This window comes from Rousettus aegyptiacus, unplaced genomic scaffold (genome assembly GCF_014176215.1).
Source record: "Rousettus aegyptiacus isolate mRouAeg1 unplaced genomic scaffold, mRouAeg1.p scaffold_m13_p_8, whole genome shotgun sequence".
Lineage (NCBI taxonomy): Eukaryota > Metazoa > Chordata > Mammalia > Chiroptera > Pteropodidae > Rousettus > Rousettus aegyptiacus.
Window position 1 is genome coordinate 28,405,979 of NW_023416311.1, and position 17,890 is coordinate 28,423,868.

The 17,890-nt window shown below is 51.1% G+C and overlaps 1 long non-coding RNA gene across 4 annotated transcripts in view; it reads left to right on the forward strand.

Annotated features, from left to right (window-relative positions):
* Positions 1–6,955, forward strand: part of LOC118606802 — a 39,233-nt gene extending 32,278 nt beyond the window's left edge. Inside the window, exons 3-5 of one of the 4 annotated variants that reach the window (XR_004952634.1) lie at positions 327–508; positions 1,299–1,416; positions 2,343–2,507. This is a non-coding gene — a long non-coding RNA (uncharacterized LOC118606802). The other 3 variants (XR_004952632.1, XR_004952633.1, XR_004952635.1) reach the window with 3 other exon arrangements.
* The last annotated feature ends 10,935 nt before the right edge of the window (positions 6,956–17,890 follow it).

Genomic DNA, 17,890 nt, shown 5'->3' on the forward strand with positions numbered 1-17,890 from the left:
TCTTTTCCTCTGAACGCTCTGTTCAAATCTTTTGCCTTCTTTTCTGTTGTGTCGTTAAGTCTTTTTCTTTTTGTTTTCTAGGAACTCTTCACATATTAGGGAGATTAGCCCTTTAGCTCTAACGTCAGTTGCTCCCTGTTTTCTCCCTGTTTGTCTTTTGACCTTGTTTATGGTGTTCTTCATCATGTAGAAGTTCCTTATTATTGTTATTAATTTAATTCATTATCTTTACTTTTCTGGCGTTTGGATTTCAAGTCATGGTTGGAAGACTTTCCCATGCTACAGTTATAAAGAGACTCACTTATGCTTTCCTGATTCTCTTACAGTTTTAATTTCTACAGCTAAATTTTGGATCCATATGGAGTTTGTCCTGATGTCCCAGTCTCCAGTTTTATTGGTCTCCAGCTTGTTTCCCAGTTGTGCCAACATCATTTATTAAAATGTTCATCTTTACCTCCTTCATGTAAGAGGCCACCTCTATCAACATTAAGTTCCAGTATATTTTGGGGTACGTTTCTGGGCTTTCCTTCTGTCCCAATGACCTGTCTCATGAGTGCGATAATTCAAAAATGTATTTTCAAGCTAAAACTCTAAGGTTCCAAACAATTCTGAGCTTGATCCCCCACCAGTCCATCTGTCCTTCACATAACTGACCCACCTCAAGATGTGAGTCACTGTATCATCAGAACTGCAGCCCAAGTGTCCCTAATGGTTATTAACTGAGTTGTCCCCTCTTCCGGGAAGTATTCCTGCCATCTTCTTGCCCCTGGGCAGAGTTAGTAACTTGCTCAGCAAGCACCCTGAGCTCACTCCTCTTTCGAAACTCCTATTAGAGTTATTGGGCTGCATTGTAATTGCCTGTTTACTTGTCTGGGGCTTGATTCCTCCTGGTCGTGAATCGGTCAAGATGCTTCTTGCTCATTTATAGGGCAATAATCTGACTGCAGCCTGGAGTGCCACGTGCAAAGTGTTTGATTCTTGTAAAGTGTCAATCAATCCAGGACATTTTCTAGTTCCCTTTAGGGGCTGGGTGCTAGATTTCTCTCCTTCTTCCCATGGCTCCCATTCCTCAGCCACGCTGCACCACCCCCCGCCCCCCGGCTCCTCGCAGACCCTCAGATGGGTATCCTCACCCTTGGGGAGAGGGCTTTGCAAAGTGGCTGAGGGCCTGGATCTCCACTTGCCTTAGAGAGCCGAAGGGCCACTGTAATTTCTTCCCAGATGGCTTGCTTTGGCCTACCAGGCCTCCTCCAGCTGTCCATGGGCCGAGCTGACACATCCCCACCTCCCATCTTCAGGCCCTGTCACCCTCATGAGGACTGCTGTGTTGGGTGCTACTGAGACCGAGAGGATGCACCTGAGGGGATCTCACCTCGTTGGAGAACCTTCCTTTATCTTTCAGAGATGGAAGCTGAGGTGAGTTGGGGAGGGGCAGGAAGGGACTAGAACCAGGACCTCCAGCTTTGCAGGCTAGGCAGGCTATGGAGAGGCTTTGGCAGTGCCCCCCACCCCCGGGACCTCCAAGGATAACCTTGATTTCTCAGTCAGTGCCCTCGGGCCTGGGGCCTGGGAGAGCATGACCAGAGGGTGTGGAATGGTCAGGGCTCAACCTATAGCAGGGCTAGAGATCCTCTGGAGCTGGTTCTGAGCAGGTGATATGAAACAGGGGAGACGAGGCGGCGGGAACTATATATGGGTACCTGGTGCAGGGGATAGAGCCCTGCTCTTCCAGCCTTCTCTACTACCTCCACACGTAGTCCTGATGTCCTCATCTGATAAACGGGGAAAGTAGCCCTGGCCTACACTTCTTATCTCAAAGGATTATGTATTGAGTAGATAGTAGACATGAGGATATTTTTGGAAACTTCGGGGGCTGTGCCCCAAGGACATCCTCCCTCCCCACACCCAGCTCTCTCTTCTTTCTGTTTCCCGGAACCCTCTCTTTCTATCTGGCAACCTAGTCCTTCCCGGAGGGTGAAGAGTCAGGGTCCCCTCCCTTCTGATGCTGCAGGTGTTGGCTAAAAGCCAGGGAAGCCCTCCTGCGCCCACTATGGGGGAGTCTGCCTGGGGTCCCCAAGCACTAAGACAGTGAGTGTTTCCAGTCCTGAGTCCATCCCCTCTCTGGCTACAGCGATGAATATCACCCTAACTAGTTACCCGAAAGGAAAACACACCTTACCACACAGGCAGCATCTCAGTGTCTCAGAGTTTAGTGCTGCAGGGGGAAAGGCTATTTCTCCATTGAATGTGACTTTGACTCTGATCCTTGCAAAAGAGTTTATTTCCCCACCTAGGTGAGAATGCAAGTGTATGTCTTACTTCTCAGCCTTACTGTTCCATAGGTTGTCTTATTTGCTCATCAGGTTCCTGAGCCAGAGAAGAGGAGGCAGATGGCCCACCCCAGGTCCTGAGTCTGTAACAGTGGCAGTGAAATGCAGCAATCAATGGCCCAGGCTATGGAGCGCTTGGGAGCTGGGTTTGCCTGTGGTTCTGAGGCTTTAATAAACTTTGTGACCTTAGGTAAATTACTCAACCTCTCTGAGGCCTAACTCAGCTGCCACTGCTTTTGCCAGGTTGTTGCAAAGATGAAACGAGATAGTGGGTGTAGAGTGCTTGGCTCCGGTCAGCCACACAGTAATTGCTCAAGAAACGGAGCTCTACTGTCTCCAGAACTGAAAGCCCAGTCTCTGCTCTCTGGGTCCCCACTCCTCTACATTCAGAGTTCTCTTTCTGGTTCCAGGACATAGCCGTCCCCTCTCCCTGTCCCCCACCCCCACCCCATTAGGACCAGATCATAAAATCTCCAGGGGTGGGAGGCTGGTGACATCTTTAGTGGCGACATTTGGGTGAAAAATTCATGACCATCAGTTACTCGAGGAAGAGGGGGGGAAATGAGCCATTTTCACAGCTCAGGAGCATGGCTCTCCCTGGCTGCGAGTCCACAAATCTATTTTATGTGACGAGATCTATAGTCTAATAGAAGGAGCTTATCACAGACTTAAGAAAAAGTGCACAATAACGCACCAGTCTTTCCCTACCTCTCAGCCCACAAGGAGCCCTCTGGAAAATGAGGGAATTAGCGCCTCTGGAAGCCACGGAGAGTTCACGGGCCAGCAAAGTCCCATAGGGTGGCAGCCTGGGGTGGCCCAGGGTGAGAACTGGGTGGCCCCATCACCCCACCTTGTCCTGCATCTCTGGAGGCCATTCCCTATCCCTCATCACCGCAGTAGAGGGGGACCCAGGAAACGTGCTACTTTTTTCTGTCATAGAGTCCCTACCAGGCCTGAAACTCCTGCAGTGCTGAGACCCAGTCTGTCTGTCTGTCTGTCTGTCGGCACGGAGGAGAGATGGAAGTTTCCCTTCTCCCACTGCCTCTCATGCTGGGGAGGGAGAGCCAAGCTGAAATAAGAGGATGGGGCAAGGTGGAGTATCTCAAGTGTTTTCCAAGTGCTTTGGTTCCAGGCCCCAGTTGGCCTGGACAGTTCTGAAGAGGAAGGGGCTTCACGCATGCTGGAGTGGCAGCCATTCTTCAGGAAGCCTTGCAGTAGTGCTCTAGGATGTTGAGGCTCTGTCTGCAGGTAGGCTCGGGGCTACCTGAGCAAGTGAGAGAGGTGCATGCAATGAGCAGGGCTAGTCATTCTGAGGCTCAACCCAAAAGCCTACATCTGCTCCAGGGTGCAGCCCCAGGACAGACCCTGGCCCTGGAGGTACACAGTGACTCTTCCCTTCTCGGCCTGCGGTATTGCCCTCACTGGCCCCATCAGCCAACCTCTGAGGCTCAACGCCCCTGGACACAGGTTAGCCATGATGGTGATCCCATTCATCAGGTTAGTCGTGTGCCGCACAAATGAATGAGTGAAAAAATGGATGGCTCGGGCAGGAAGATCCTAGCTTGGTCCCAAGCCATGTCCCCCTGGGATGTCAGAACACATGGAGAGCAGGAGGACAGGTCTGTTACTGGGTTTGTTTGTGTGAGAAGCCTGGAGCTTCCTGGGAATAAAGTCACTCAGGCCTTGAGATACACACCTTTGGGGTGATAGCTCAGAGCTGGTAGGGAGAGGGGTGTCATTTAAAATTTGTTGGTTAGTCATATTTACCTTATCCAGGAAACATATAGAAATGCAGATAGACAATAGGATAAAATGAACACAAAGGCAAAATAAGAGCGTCCCCTGGGGGAAGGAAGTGAGAGGCAGAAGGCTACAGAGCTGGTTGGAATCTCAGGTCCATAAAATTCTGCGGCCTCCATTTCCTCATCTCTAAAATGGGGTAACATAGAATCTTGGGCCGTTGTGAGGATTCAATGAGATGAAACCTGTAAAGCAGTCAATACAGTGATTGAAACAAAGCACTCAATATGTAACCAATAATCAATCAATCAATAATCAATAACATGATTATTACATGCCCCACAGGCCAGTTGCTGGTCCTGACAATTGGAATCCTAATGTCCTAATAGACCAAGCAGAGAGGGAAACGATTGGTTAGTACGTCCACAAGTCCGTGGGGACCCAAATAGCTGCCGGGGAGAGTAACATTCATTCCGGGGACTGAGGCCTGGGAAAACGGCTTTCTTCGAATCCTGATAGGCGCACACCAAGACAGCATTGCAGACAACATTCCTATCAAGAGGGTATTGGCAGCCCTCTGCCCAGTGCAGTCCAAGAGAAGGCATTCTGTGAGGACCCAACCCCATGGACCTGGTCCATGGTCCCTCGGGCTTGTAACATCTGGAATCCTGGAGCAGTGAGGGCCCGCCTTGTTTGTGGGTGAGTGGCCTGGGCCTGTTGCTCAGCCATGCTCAGGAACCCAGGGATCAGTGCCCAAGGCCCAGGGGAAGACTGTGGTGAAGAGCCGCACAGACTCTGAGACCTGCTTCCCGAGGGCTTTGGGACCCTGGAACACAAAGAATGAGATCCTTAGCTGCCTTTCTTTGTCCTTCAAGGCAGGCCTAGACCAGAGCAGCCCTTGGCTCACCCACCGCCAACTTGGCTTGAGCCCTATAGAGTGCAACCTTGACTGCGAAAACTGCTTCCTCATGAAGGCTGGCTACTACCCTCCCCAGGCCATCTGCCCTTGCTGCCTGCAGGCCATTCTCTAGCATTACCTGGCCTAGCCCTTTGTCTTGCCGCCTTACTCTAAGCTACACCAAATTCTAGCTCCCACACTCCTCCCAAGGTTTCTCTAACTCTTGCTCGCCCCTAGGCCTTTGCACCTGCCGTTCTCTTTGGCAAAACCCACTTCACCTGTACCCTTTGCTTCTGGCTAATTCTCCAACTATCAGTTCAGAGGCTACTTCCTCTAGGAACACTTCCCTAAGCCCCAGATTGAGTGAGGCTCCTCCACTGTGCCCCCAAACTCCTCTCCTGCCCTCACAGGTGCACGCACGGCTCCAGGCTGTAATTGCCTATATCCTTTCCAGTATCCATTTCACATTCCATGAGGGCAGAGCTTTGTCTCACAAGGGTCTCATTGTCTCCCTGGTGTCTAGCACAGGGCCTGATACATAGATATTGTTGAATGAATGAGGCAGGGGCCATGGTGTTTTCTGTGGGGCTCAGTATCCCAGTCATTGGTTTGGCAGAGGCTATAACCAGAAACGTCATCGCCACAGCGACCCAGAGCAGTAGGGGGAGAGGGCTGCCATCAGGTGGAAAACAAGAGGATTCTTCTGTCCGGAGGTTTTCAGGGGGCAGTGTCCATGGAGTGAATAAGGACGAAACAGATGAGGGTGGCGCCCAGTAAGTAATGCTTTGGGCTGTTACCATAACCTCCAATTTTTGTTCCTTGTCTCTTTTTAATATCCCTAGGTTGGAGTGACCTCTAAACGTGGGTTCTCAGATGAAGGGAAGATCAGACCTCAGTAAAAACCAAAGACATTAGAGCTGGAAGATCCAGGGAAGGTCCAAGAAAAAGGGCCAGCTGGCAGGACATGCCTTAGTGAGGGTTACTCTGTTCTCATGCGTTTTACATCCCGGGGTTCTGCCTATGACTTCACTTGTAAAGCGAGTTCAACTGCTGAGACATAATGAAAAGGCACTGATCAAGTCCAGAGCAGGCAGTTACTGGCTTCCTTCCCCAGGCCTTCCTACTAGCCACTTGCTTGGGGTGTGAGCAGCACCAGTCAACATTCATCGGAGCAGCCACTAGATGAAGTTACACTTGAGTAAGAAGTCAATCTACAGCGCCTGTAATAATAAGGGATACGTTTGGTCCAATGATGTCACATCCCCAGGGCCTCTACGGTCAGATCCCACAAAGCGGGCAGTAGGGCCAATGTGACATAGACAGTGTCTGAGTGTGTAGGCACAATAAGGCTTGGCCACAGCTGTCATTTAATAAATGCTGCTAAATGAAAGAGAGGAAAGCTGGTTGGCTGAATGGATGGCTGGATATTCTTAAAAGGAAGTTTTATTAATGCTCGGTGTAGGCAGCAATTTTAACTTCTGGGTAGTCCTAAGGAGGGAGTCAACCTCTAGGAACAAAGGCAGATCGTAATCAGGGTATCAGCCACGGTGTGCCTAAAAGCTTGCATTAAAATAAAAGTGTTTGAGAGAGATCGCTTTTCTTAAGTAGGTTAAGCATCTCTGTTGCGATCCTGCTATAAGCTTAGCAAAGCCTTTTTTTTCTTTTTCTTTCTTTTTTTTTTCCTTTTTGCTTTAGAGTGTTCAAAGGCCAGCTTTAGCCGAGCCCATGTCCAAATTAGGCCAACTCCATGCTGGTGCTGCTGGAATTCCTGACAGCTCTGCCTGCCGACCTCACTGATTGATCAGCTCTGCAATCGCCTGGGATGGCGTTGACGGATTCTCCGTGGCTTGGGTTTGCTGCTGTGTCCCCCTGCACTGAACCTCAGAAACCATCCCCCCTTGTTATTGATGGTCCCTATGAGGCCCAGAAGTGACTCTGTTAAAATATTATCTTCTCTAGGGACACTTTGGGACTGGACATGCTTGAGGAAGATGTCAAGTAGGGTGGGGGGTGGGGGGGGCGGGATTAGCACTGTGCATGGGAAAGAAGAAATCTAGCAAGTGGAAGAACATGTTGTGACCTTACTCTGTGCGACCTGGTGGGTGGCAAGGGCACCAGACGGGCCAGGCCCGCTGCTGCGAGGTGCCAGCTTGCTTCCGGGGCGGCTAGTCCTGTGCGTGGAGGAGGAATGTGCTGCCCAACTAGCCAGTGTAGGTAAATAATTAACAACTCACTCTAACAAGAAAGACAGAGAGAGACAGAGAGACAAAGAGGGAGAGAAAGAAGGAAAGAAAGCAAGGAAGGAAGGAAGGAGTGAGGGAGGAAGGGAGGGAGGGAGTAGTAGGGTTTGATGCTTTCCATGGCGTAAATTCTCCCGCCCAGGCCAGATGCACACAACCTTTTTCTAGAGCCGTGTGAGCCTCCTTCAGCACAGCGCTCTCCACCCAAGCCTATTATTTGTTGTACTGAAGTTCAAAGAAGGGCCCAGGGCAGGAGCAAAGCAGAAAGAGAACCTAGACTTCCAACCCCAGCCCAGGGTTGGCTCTACGATGCCGTCTTAAAGGAACTTTCCAGAATGCTCCCAGTGCCCAGTGTCTTTTAGCCTGAGACCCTGAGAAGATGGGTGCTAGTGGGCTTCTAGGGTCTCGGGGGCTGCCTGTGCTGGCCTGGCCCTAGGCGTTCAGGGGCATTAGTCCTGGTGACTGAAAGGCAGAGCTTTCTCAGTTACACAAGCCAGGTGATGACAGGTGTGTGGTAAAGTGACTGAGGCTCGGGGCCCAGTGCAGCACTGAGTTTTCCCTTCTTCGGGCTGCATTCTACACCTTCAGTTTGCCCCGCCCCTTGTGAATATGTGTGTTTTAAATTCATCCCTTTTGGTATTCCTTTATCCTACTTTTATTTTTCACTAGTGACAGACCTTGATTTGTGTTGTCTTTGCTCTGGGTGCTGTGTGACCATGCTGGTCTCTGAGCCCCTCTGGGTCCTAGTTTCATCATCTACCCTGTCTTGGTCAGCTCGGGCTGCTGTAACAAAATACTACAGACTGGGCAGCTTAAACCATAGACATTTATTTCTCACATTCTGGAGGCAGATAAGTTCAAGATTAAGGTGCTGGCAGCGTCAGTCCCTGGTGAGATCTGTCCCCCTGGCTTGCAGATAGCTACATTCTTGCTGTGTCCTCCCATGACCTCTTCTTTGTGTGTACAAGAAAGAGCTTTGGTCTGTCTTCCTCTCCTTATAAAGGCACTAATCCCATTACGGGGGCTCCACCCTTATGACCTCATCTAAACCTAATTACCTCTCAGAGGCCCCACCTCCTAATAGCATCACACTGAGAATTAGGACTTCAGTGTATGAATTTGGGGAAGACACAAGCATTCTGTCTATAACATGCCCTAAATGCCCTTCTAAAAGCTTCTTTGTGAACTGGGTTTGGGTGTGGTGAAGACTACCCCATGGAACAGGGTTATGGTGGTGGTGTATTCTCAGCTGGTCCCTGACAACTGGCTGAGTCCACAGTGTCTTTGAGCCAGGGACCCAGCAAGGCTCTGAGGCCAGGGACTCCTGCCATGGAGGGTCCACTGAAGGCTCCACTTAGGGACTAGTAATGGAAGGCTTCCTGCTGGAAATGATGATGCTGGGAAGACATCTCTCCTAGGATGACAAGCCTCTGCAAAGGCTAGGAGGAAGCTATGAGGATATCAGAAGCCTCAGAAGGACAGAGTTGGGAAACTTGAGAGTGGCCCAGTTACCAAGCCTCATGCTTTAGTCTTCGGCAGGGAAGGAGGGGTTCACGGCAGTGAGTATCTGGGGCTCCCTGGGTGACTGCAGGGGAAGAACTGATGTCAGCCAGAGCTGAGCTCCAACCCCAGCTGATGTCAACTCCCTGTGTGACATCGTGTGCTATGAGCCCAGCTTCCTTGCTGGTAAACTATTCACAGAATTGTAAGAAGTATATCAAAGAAGCCCCTTGCACAGTGCCTGGCACAGAGTGGGATCAATATGTGTTGTTAGTGCCCTGTTTCTCACATGAATCCAACTAGCAAGCATTTATTAAACATGTACTGTGTCCCCCTCCCTGTGACAGGCCACACTCAGTAGATGGGGTAGCTGTTCCAGGGCCTATGGCCTGGCAGTGGGGATGCAGTGGACCCGCAGGACAGACTCGGAGGCTTGGAAGTGTCCTAAAGGCCTCCTTTGTCTCCCTGAGTCTGAAGCTGGTGGGGATTGGGCCAGTTTTGCCAAGGAGAACAGAGGTGTCAGAGGTGTGGTGCAGGTGTTCATTCATTAGATGCTTCTGAACTGCTGCCTATACTGCCTAGAGGAAGTTCCAGCACCCTGAAACTAAGAGGGTAAAGGCAGAGGTGAGGTATGATCTAGAAAGTTGTAAAGGGGAAACCGAGGTGCTACCACTTATTGAGCATCGAGTCTGTGTCCTGCCTTGTGTCAGGACTTGTGCATGCTGACTTCATCTAGGCCATGGACTGTATCGATCCATTTCATAGATAAAAGAAATAAGGCTTAGAGAGAGGGAAGGACCCACCCGGACGGCCAGCCCCAACCCAGACTCTCAGGCTCTTCTCCCTCTCCAATTTTCCCTACTTGGCCATACTAGGGCCAAGTCTCCAGGTCTGGGGCTGGGGCTGCTGGCCAGGCCCCAAGACCAAGTGGGCTGCCCAGAGGCAAGGCATCGCCAGGAGTAGGGGTGGTAGAGGGGGCCCCAGGGTGTGTTCCCTGCGCCCTAGGGCGAGCTCCGGGGCCTGGAGGGGAGCTTGGGCCCGTGTCGCTGGCATAGGGACCCGAAGCCATGAGAACCCAGGTGGTTGCTGCCCTTTGAGAGGGCTAGGCGGGACGGCGGGCTTTCTGCCCCTCGCCTCTCAGGTTGGCCCTTTCGTCGGGATCTCCGTTAGCGCGTCGCCACCTAGCGGCGTCTTGTGGAAGCGGCGGAGCGACGTTGCTCCTGCTGGCTGGCCGGGTCCTGCCTGAGTCGACACCTGACAGGTTAAGGGCTGAATGCACAGCAACAGAGTCTGGGGGAGGAGACTGGAGGGAGGTGGGGCAGCACTCTAGGCCTTGGCCTTGACCCCAGTCCCAGGAGTTTGCTCCCTCCTTAGCTCCAGCAACTGGGCAGAAGGAGGAGAAGAGAGAAGGGGAAATTGTGCAGATACCGTGGGGAGGAAGAAAAGGCCCTGGGGGTTCAGCAGGGCTAGGGGAGGTCTAGATACAAACCTGGGGCTCAGGGTGAGGCTGGAAGTAGTCAGGCTATGGATGGGGGCCCAAGGCAGAAGATGCAGTAGATGTAGTGGGAAGGTCAAGGACCCGCCTGGGGCTGCCAGAGGAGGAGGCTGGAGGGGCTCCCCCACTCCTCTCCAACAGAACTCCCCTCCACGGCTCCTTTTCTATCCTGACCCTCCTGCCCTGCGCTGGCTCCTCCTCCCTCCCATACACAAGGAACACACCATGTTTGAGTCCAGAAAAACCTGACACATCTTCACTGAGCCCGATCATGGGGGCCGCACAGTCTGTGTGATACTGGGCGTTGTGGCGGGAGATGTATGTGCTGTCTCCCAAGCCTGGGGGGAGGTTCTTCTGGCTCTGCTCTGAATTTGCCAGTGATCTTTGGAAAGCTACAGTTCCTCACTAGCAAAAGTCCTTGCATGTGGCGCTGGGTAATTCCTGTTGGTGAGGCTGGAGGTGTCTGTGGTTCATGGGCCTAGGGGTAAGTGGGAGCCCATTACTGCTGGAACCTCGGTGGAAGGCAGGGCTGCTTTAGAATGTTAGGGCATTAGTGGTGTGTGTGTGTGTGTGTGTGTGTGTGTGTGTGTGTGTGTGTGTGTGTGAGAGAGAGAGAGAGAGACTGTGTGCCTGTGTGTAAATGTACCTCCGTGCCTGTGTATGAGTGAAGCACTGGGCAGAGCTGCCCCTTTGACAGTATACTTTAGGGCAATCTGCTCTCTATGCTCTGCACCCCTTCTTGTGGGCAGCTGGGTACCCTCTTTTGTCCTCAGAGGGACCTGCAAACTCCTCCGGTGGAGACTCCTTCTTTCTGCCTCCCCACCTCCATGCCTCATCCCCTGCCCACAGTCCCACTCTCAGCAGATGCTCACTTGGACCTTGGTCACCGAGGGAAATTTCTCCTTAAAGCTGGACATTGGGGCCACCCCGCTGTCGGCCTTCAGTCCAAACGTCCTGTATGAGGACATTCAGGTGGAAAATATGAGGACATTCAGCAGACATTTGGTGTGTGCTTTAAAAAGCCAGGTGCATGAGTATTTCTTCTGCAGTGTCTGAGGCCTGGAAAAGCCCAGACCGGAGAATGAGGAGGAAGGGAGACCCAGATGCGCAGTGGGGCCTCAGGAACCCAGGCACTCATGTGCCTGTTTATTTTTTGGCCACACTTGAAGTCTGTTTTCTGGAGAGGAAGGGACATGTCAGCATGTGTTTTATATCTTGAAATGACAATGGTTGTGGAAATTGGAGGATGCTGAGCACAAATTTGACCAGCATTGTTTGTCCTTTTGTCATGCCCTTCCCAGGAGCGAGCAGGCCACAGATGTCCGTGGCAGAGGGGGAGAAGCTCCCACTGGCTGAGGGCTATGGGCTTATTGAGCCCCCGGTGGAGGTATCTCCTTACAGAGGCAGGGGGTGGGGCCGAACCTCAGGGAGGCTACTAAAACTTGCCCAAGGTCCCTCTGTTTGTAAGTGTCAGAGGGAGGCTTTGAGCTGGGCTTTACTGACTCCCAAAGCTGTGTGGATGCCTAAAGGCAGGAGCACAGACCAATATCAAGGGCATGGTGGAGCCTGGGCTTTGGTGGAGCCTGGGCTTACCTCAGGGTAGGCACCGCTGCCCAAAAATCTGGACACTGCTTCCCCAATCCAGGCTGTGATGTCATGGGTGGACTGCAATTCTGTGCTTGGGCGTTAGGCTCCAAGATTAGGCATGAGTTTGGGAGTGGGGTCTTGCCTCTCTGAGCACTGACCCTATGTGTCAGCCAACAGGGATAGATTTTCTTGGAGTATATTCTGGGACGGGCATCTCTGTCCTTCATTCTTGATAGCAATTCCTGGGTTTCCCAAAGAGGCAAGAGGCCCTCCTGGGAAACCAGCAGACATTTCTCCACCCCTCCCCATTCCCAGCAATACCTATTTTGACTTCCTTCCCTACCCCCACCCCAAGTGCTGGGACCGGTCACTAGGGTCCTTGTTATCTTCCTTTAAGAGATTGGCCAGCTCCTCCATATGGCCCCAGGGAGACCCACAGTGTAAGCTCTAACAGAGGGACCCCAGGGGACAATAGGGACAGAGAGGCCACAAAGAGCCCTGAACTCAGGGATAGACTTTCCTCCATTTTCTCATCTGGGAGTGAGGGCATTGGCTCTGGGAAGCTTCTGACCACCTATACCTGTTTGATGGGGCTCGGGTTGTGGGACTCCTGGCCTCTCGCTCTTCCTGGCTGGCCTCTGGGCTCTGGCTGACTTCTCCAACCTCCTTACTCTTTCTTACCTTCCTCTTCTGAAAGATGGGTTTAGCGAAAGGACCAAGTGCTGGGTGCTGTGGATCTCTCTACCCTCTCTGCTCCTGTCCCCCATCAGATCTACTTAGACCCCATCCTTCTCCCTGCTCTTTCCCAAGATATGTTATAGGAAAAAAAATCGAGGCCCAGAGAGGGTGTCTTGCTCAAGGTCACACAGCGTGTGAACGACAAGATTGGGACTACTGGATCTTCTGATTCTAGGGCCTGCCTTGAGGGCTCCTGCCCCCGCTGGGTGCTGCTTTCATTAGCAGTGTGGCATGTGAGGAGCACAGGGGTGGGGGTGGGGTCCCACTCTCACCTTCACACCAAGCAAATGGAGGAGCCCACAGGATGCCGGCTTAGGGATTTCCATCTAAAGGTTACATTAGCACTCTGCCTATCCTCTTCTTTCCCCGTGAGCATTAAGATGCTGGGAAAATAGGAATGGCTTAGTAATGAGTTCGTTTAATTGGATTTCCCCCCGGTATTGGTATTCAGAGGTTATCACTGAATGATTTACAGAGTGACCCACGCCACAGTTTTGCTGTGGCACGTGCTCTTGCACGGCATTATGTGTGTGTGCTCTGCACTTTCATAAGTGCCATAAATGGCTCTTTATCCTGTGGGCACTCTGCTCCCCTGGCCCTCACGCCTCATAGGAGGGAAACCGGGGCTGCAGCAGTGAGTGCGGGAGCGGCGGCCGCCAGCTGGGCCCAGTGAGGAGTTGTGTCTGGGACAGTGTGTTGTAACTGGCAGCCTGGCATATGAGTCACCGGCCAAATTAACTGGTTTCCTTTGGGGAAAAAATGTAATCAGTTATTGCACTCTGTTTTATTTTAGCAAATTAACTCGTCTAGTTTTTTATTTCTATTTTTTTAATTTTGGGGGGGTGGTGGGTACAGATGGGGAAGGAGGTTGGTAGAGGCCTGAGGTGGACGGAGCTGAGGCGGCTGCTGTGAGAAGTCCCGCAGGGCTGCTGAGAACAGATCGTGAGAGAAGATGGATCTGGACTGAAACCGGGGCAGGGGCCGCTGCAGCCTCATGTTCTGCTGGGACCTGGGCGTGGAAACATGCATTTGAAGAAGAACTTCACTGCTCCCAAAGCACGTTTCCTGGACAGTTTTTTCCCATGCTCACCAACTAGAAGGCCATAAGAGCCCTGAAGTGAACGAGTGGATGCGGCTTCCTGGGACCTGAGCAGGCCTCCTGCGGCGTACTGTCCCGTTGCCAGAAGGCAGCAGTCTGGCAGTTCCCACCAGGCCTGCTCGTGGGTGGGATGACCACACCGCGGTCACTGGCGAGGGCGCACGGCAGGGCCCGGCCGCAGCGCCAGGGCTTTCACATTCATGCCGCCTTTCCTTCTCACACCTACCCCAGAGGCAGGCATCGCAAATCTCATTTCAAAGGTAAGGTGTCTCTGCCCTCTGAGAAGTGACGTGGAGATGCCAGACCTGCTCCTGTCGTCTCTAGGCACAGCACGTGCTCCTTTCCCCTCAAATGTTGGGGACACAAACGGTATTTGATCTTAAAGAGCCTGAGAGTACCTGATATTTTGAGGGGACACTGTGGGCTTGTGGGGTCCCAGCTTGCTGAGCGACATCTGTCTCCGATTGGGCCCGGGTGTGCATCTTTCTCCTGCGGGGAGGTCCACCCCTCTCTTGGCATCAGGCTCCATCATTACCTTACCGGCTCAGGTTCTACTTTCTCCAAGCAGCTTTCCAGACTGTTCCCAGCCCGTGTATCCTCCCCTACCCTTCTTCCACCTCCCACTACTCTGTACCAGGATTTGCTGACCTTGGGTATCAGATTTGTGTTCATTGTAGCATAGAAAAATGTTCCAGCATGCATTGGCTGTAGGGTGGGATGGGTCACCCATCCAGAATCATCAGTCTAAGCAGGAGGGCAAAGATGGAATCCACACCCAGCCTGGTCCCTGGCCTAGGGTCTGGTCCATGTGGAAGCAGCTGCAGACAAGACCTGAGGCACTGGGCCTTGAGGACCTGCATACAGGCCTTCCGCCCAGAGCATGGGTGCCAGACAGGAAGAGCTTAGAATGGGAAGGCACCCATTCTACAAACAGGGGTGCCCTGGGAGGGAAGGCCTTCTTTCTGGCAATGAGAAAGGGACTTCTGTATAGGCAGGTGGTCTTGGCCAGGAGGAAGAAAGCAGCATGATGGTCCTGTTGGTAACAGAGAAAACCATGAGGTCATATGAGACACTCCACGGCACTTCTAGTTGCTAGGTGAGGTTTGGAGAGAGAGGTCCTACAGTGGCTGGTGGGGAGGGGATTAGAGAAATAGGATTTATGGGGAAATTCTGGATGTGATCATTATAAGGGTGACCATTTTTTGAGAGTTTATATGCATGATCCTCCCAATAAACTTATAATATGGGTGCAGTTTTTATGTCCATTTTAAAGCTAAACAAACTGAGGCTTAGAGAGCAACTGGTGAGTGGCAGAGCATTTGACAGCAAGGATGCCCTTAGGCCCTGCACTGGCTGCCTGTGGTGGCACATGGCTGTGGTGGTGCATTGTCTCTCCATGGCTTAAGAGATGAGTTGCCACTCTAATGCAGCTGTGAGCCCCAGGCCTGGGCAAGACCCTCAGAATTTGGGGACCCTCTTGATTCCTGGCATAGGCCAGGCAGCCTGCAAAGTGGCTCATAGAGACATGAATTTTCTTTGGTGGGGCACCCACATCCTGAATGCTTGTTGACCACTGGAAGAGAGTAGGGAATTCAGGGCAGCCTCTCTGGCCAGGAAGCTGAGAACGATGTCACCAAGAAAAAGCCCCACGGGATCCTGATCCTTCCTCAGTCAGCCCCCATGTATTGTGCAGCCCCCAAGCAGTTGGGCTGGGCCTTAATGCCAGGAGTTTCTTCTGGGTCTCCTAAGACCTATGCTTTCCACCAGGAGGCCCTTGCTTCTGCGGTGACTCGCCTCTCTTATGGCCTCCACAGGGCTGTCCTAAGTGACCACCTCTTTGCAGCTGGGAGTCCTACTACTTAGATGGAAACAAAAACTAGGGACAGTTTAAATCAATTAAAGTTCATTCTGACTATTCTATAGGCTATCTACATATTTGTATATATGTTTGTGAATGTGTGTATGTGTATACATACATGTATGCATGTGCAGGCATGTATACACGTACACACTACATATGTGTGTGCATGCACACACACCAAATGTTAACTGGAACTACTTCTGGGTCATGGAATTACTGATGACTTCCATTTTTTTCTTTATGCTTTTCTGTATTTTCTAAATTTTCTATAATGAGCACATAATAGAAAAATTAAAAAGCAAGGCCAGCTCCACAACCATCTGAGGCAGTGGTCATGGAAGCCCTTCTTGGGCCTGAACAGTGGCCCCACAGGGCTCTGTGTGTCTTGTTCTGTCTGGGGGAGCGTGGGCGGCTGGGAGCTGTGGATGGGATGTGGAGCTGTGGGGTCGCTGGGGAGAGGCATACTCACAGGAAAGATGCAAGAGCCTTCTGGACCTTCTGAAGCATATCTATTGTTGTCTTCAAGTTATCTTGACTCTTGGTTGATAGCTGCTCCCCAGCTGGGGTGGAAGAGAGTTAAGAGCCATTTATATTTGATCAAGCAAGAAGCCCTCGCCATTGCCAAAGCTCAGGGGTGAAACTCACACTCTCTTCATCACTCCTTGTGGCCACTGTCCCCTTTCCCACTGGCTGGATGCTCAGAGCTGGAGAGTGGTGAGGAGTAGGTAATGTGGTGTTCATAGCCCAGGAGGCCGGCTTGGGTCCCTCACCTCCTCTGGGGTGCTCATGGCACTGCTATTTGGATGACTCGAAGTCCTGGTTTATGGGGTGCTGAACTCCCTCTGTGCCCATCAGATACCTGGCTTTCCAAGGAGGCAGATTAGGGGATGGGAAAGATCAGGGACCTCTTCCAATATGCTGGTCCCAGGCTCCATTCAAGCAGCATTGGGTGTGTCTGGCAAGTCTGGCCCCTCTGCAAAGTATAACAGCAGGGCAGAAACCGAAGTGTTCATGCTTGTCATCAAGTCATTGGTGAGTGGTGTCAGATGGTCAGACCAGTGCAGAAGGGCTTTGGGGACAGAGTCCAGTGGCTCTGTACAGGCCTGGAAATGTTTTTGACATGTGTAGGAGCATTATTGGCACCCTGGGAAGGGGGACTGGCACTTGGCCAGCAGAGATGCCTATGACTCTATAATGTGTCCAATGGCCCTGTTCTGTGAGGAATGATTACTGCATCCCAACAAATTGCAAATGTCCCACTAGACATTCCTGTGGGTGAAAATCCTGTTTTTTTTTTTTTTTTAAAGAAAACCTTAGCCTAGAATCAAACTCTGTTTTACATATTAACACACAGTATTTATTTATTTATTTATTTGCATGGTTTTAACATACACTGAATCTCCCAGGAATGCAGCTATAGTGAAAATTGAGAAAGGGTATTCTTTATTTTGGTACAGGATTTTACCAAGGGTGTCCACTGTTTCATACAGTCCTGTTCCTGATGCAAGGCTGCTCATGGAATTCGAGTGGCCAATACCCCAGCACAACGACAGGTTGCATTTGGAAATGCCACCGTGGTGCTGAGTAGGTGATCTGGTGCACCAATTCCATGACTTCATTTTGTCTTCTAATGTAGACATGCCCAAGCCTTTACATGTTAAAATGTTGTTTGATTATAAATCACTCCTTCGATTTCTCCTTTACATCACAGGTTAAGGTGTTACTATGTTGCTTTATAAAATTACATGTGTGGATAGGTTATATTATAGATAAACTTTATTTCTGGAGAGATAAAACAAAGCATTTGTTATAGGAGGGGGATGCTTGGTCTTATATCGTAAGGACTACTGAGTCCTTCACTTCACGGATGGGAAAACCAGGTCAAGGAAGGCACAGTGACCCACCAGATGTTACACCATGAATGAGCAGAACCAGGATTAGAACTCAGGTCTCCCAATTTCTGGTCCAGGGTTCTTTCTACCCAGTCAATAGCTTTTGGCAATCCTTCTCAGCCTCTTCTCTCATGATAGCTTCATTTTCTTTTATAAAAGTGAATGGAAGACTTTTTTTTAAAACATGCGGACTTTCATTTGTAATTTAATGGAGACTTCCCCAAAAGCCAGTGAGGCCCTGGGCAGTGTGAACCCAGCAGTTTGCTTGTGTCCAGGGCCTTTCCCAGCTGTACCATCCTGTCACTCTGGCCAGATGTCTCCTGGCCCAGGCTGGAGCCAGGGGGTGAGGCCAGATAACCTCCTGTGACCTCATCTAGCCCAGACACAATTTTCTCCCTTTTTAGATAATTTTTTCAATCACCAAGTGAATCTGAGACTGTCTATTCTTTCGACGACTACCTTTCAACTCAAGTTATGGTTTTATAAATAATATATGTGGCAAGTCAGTGC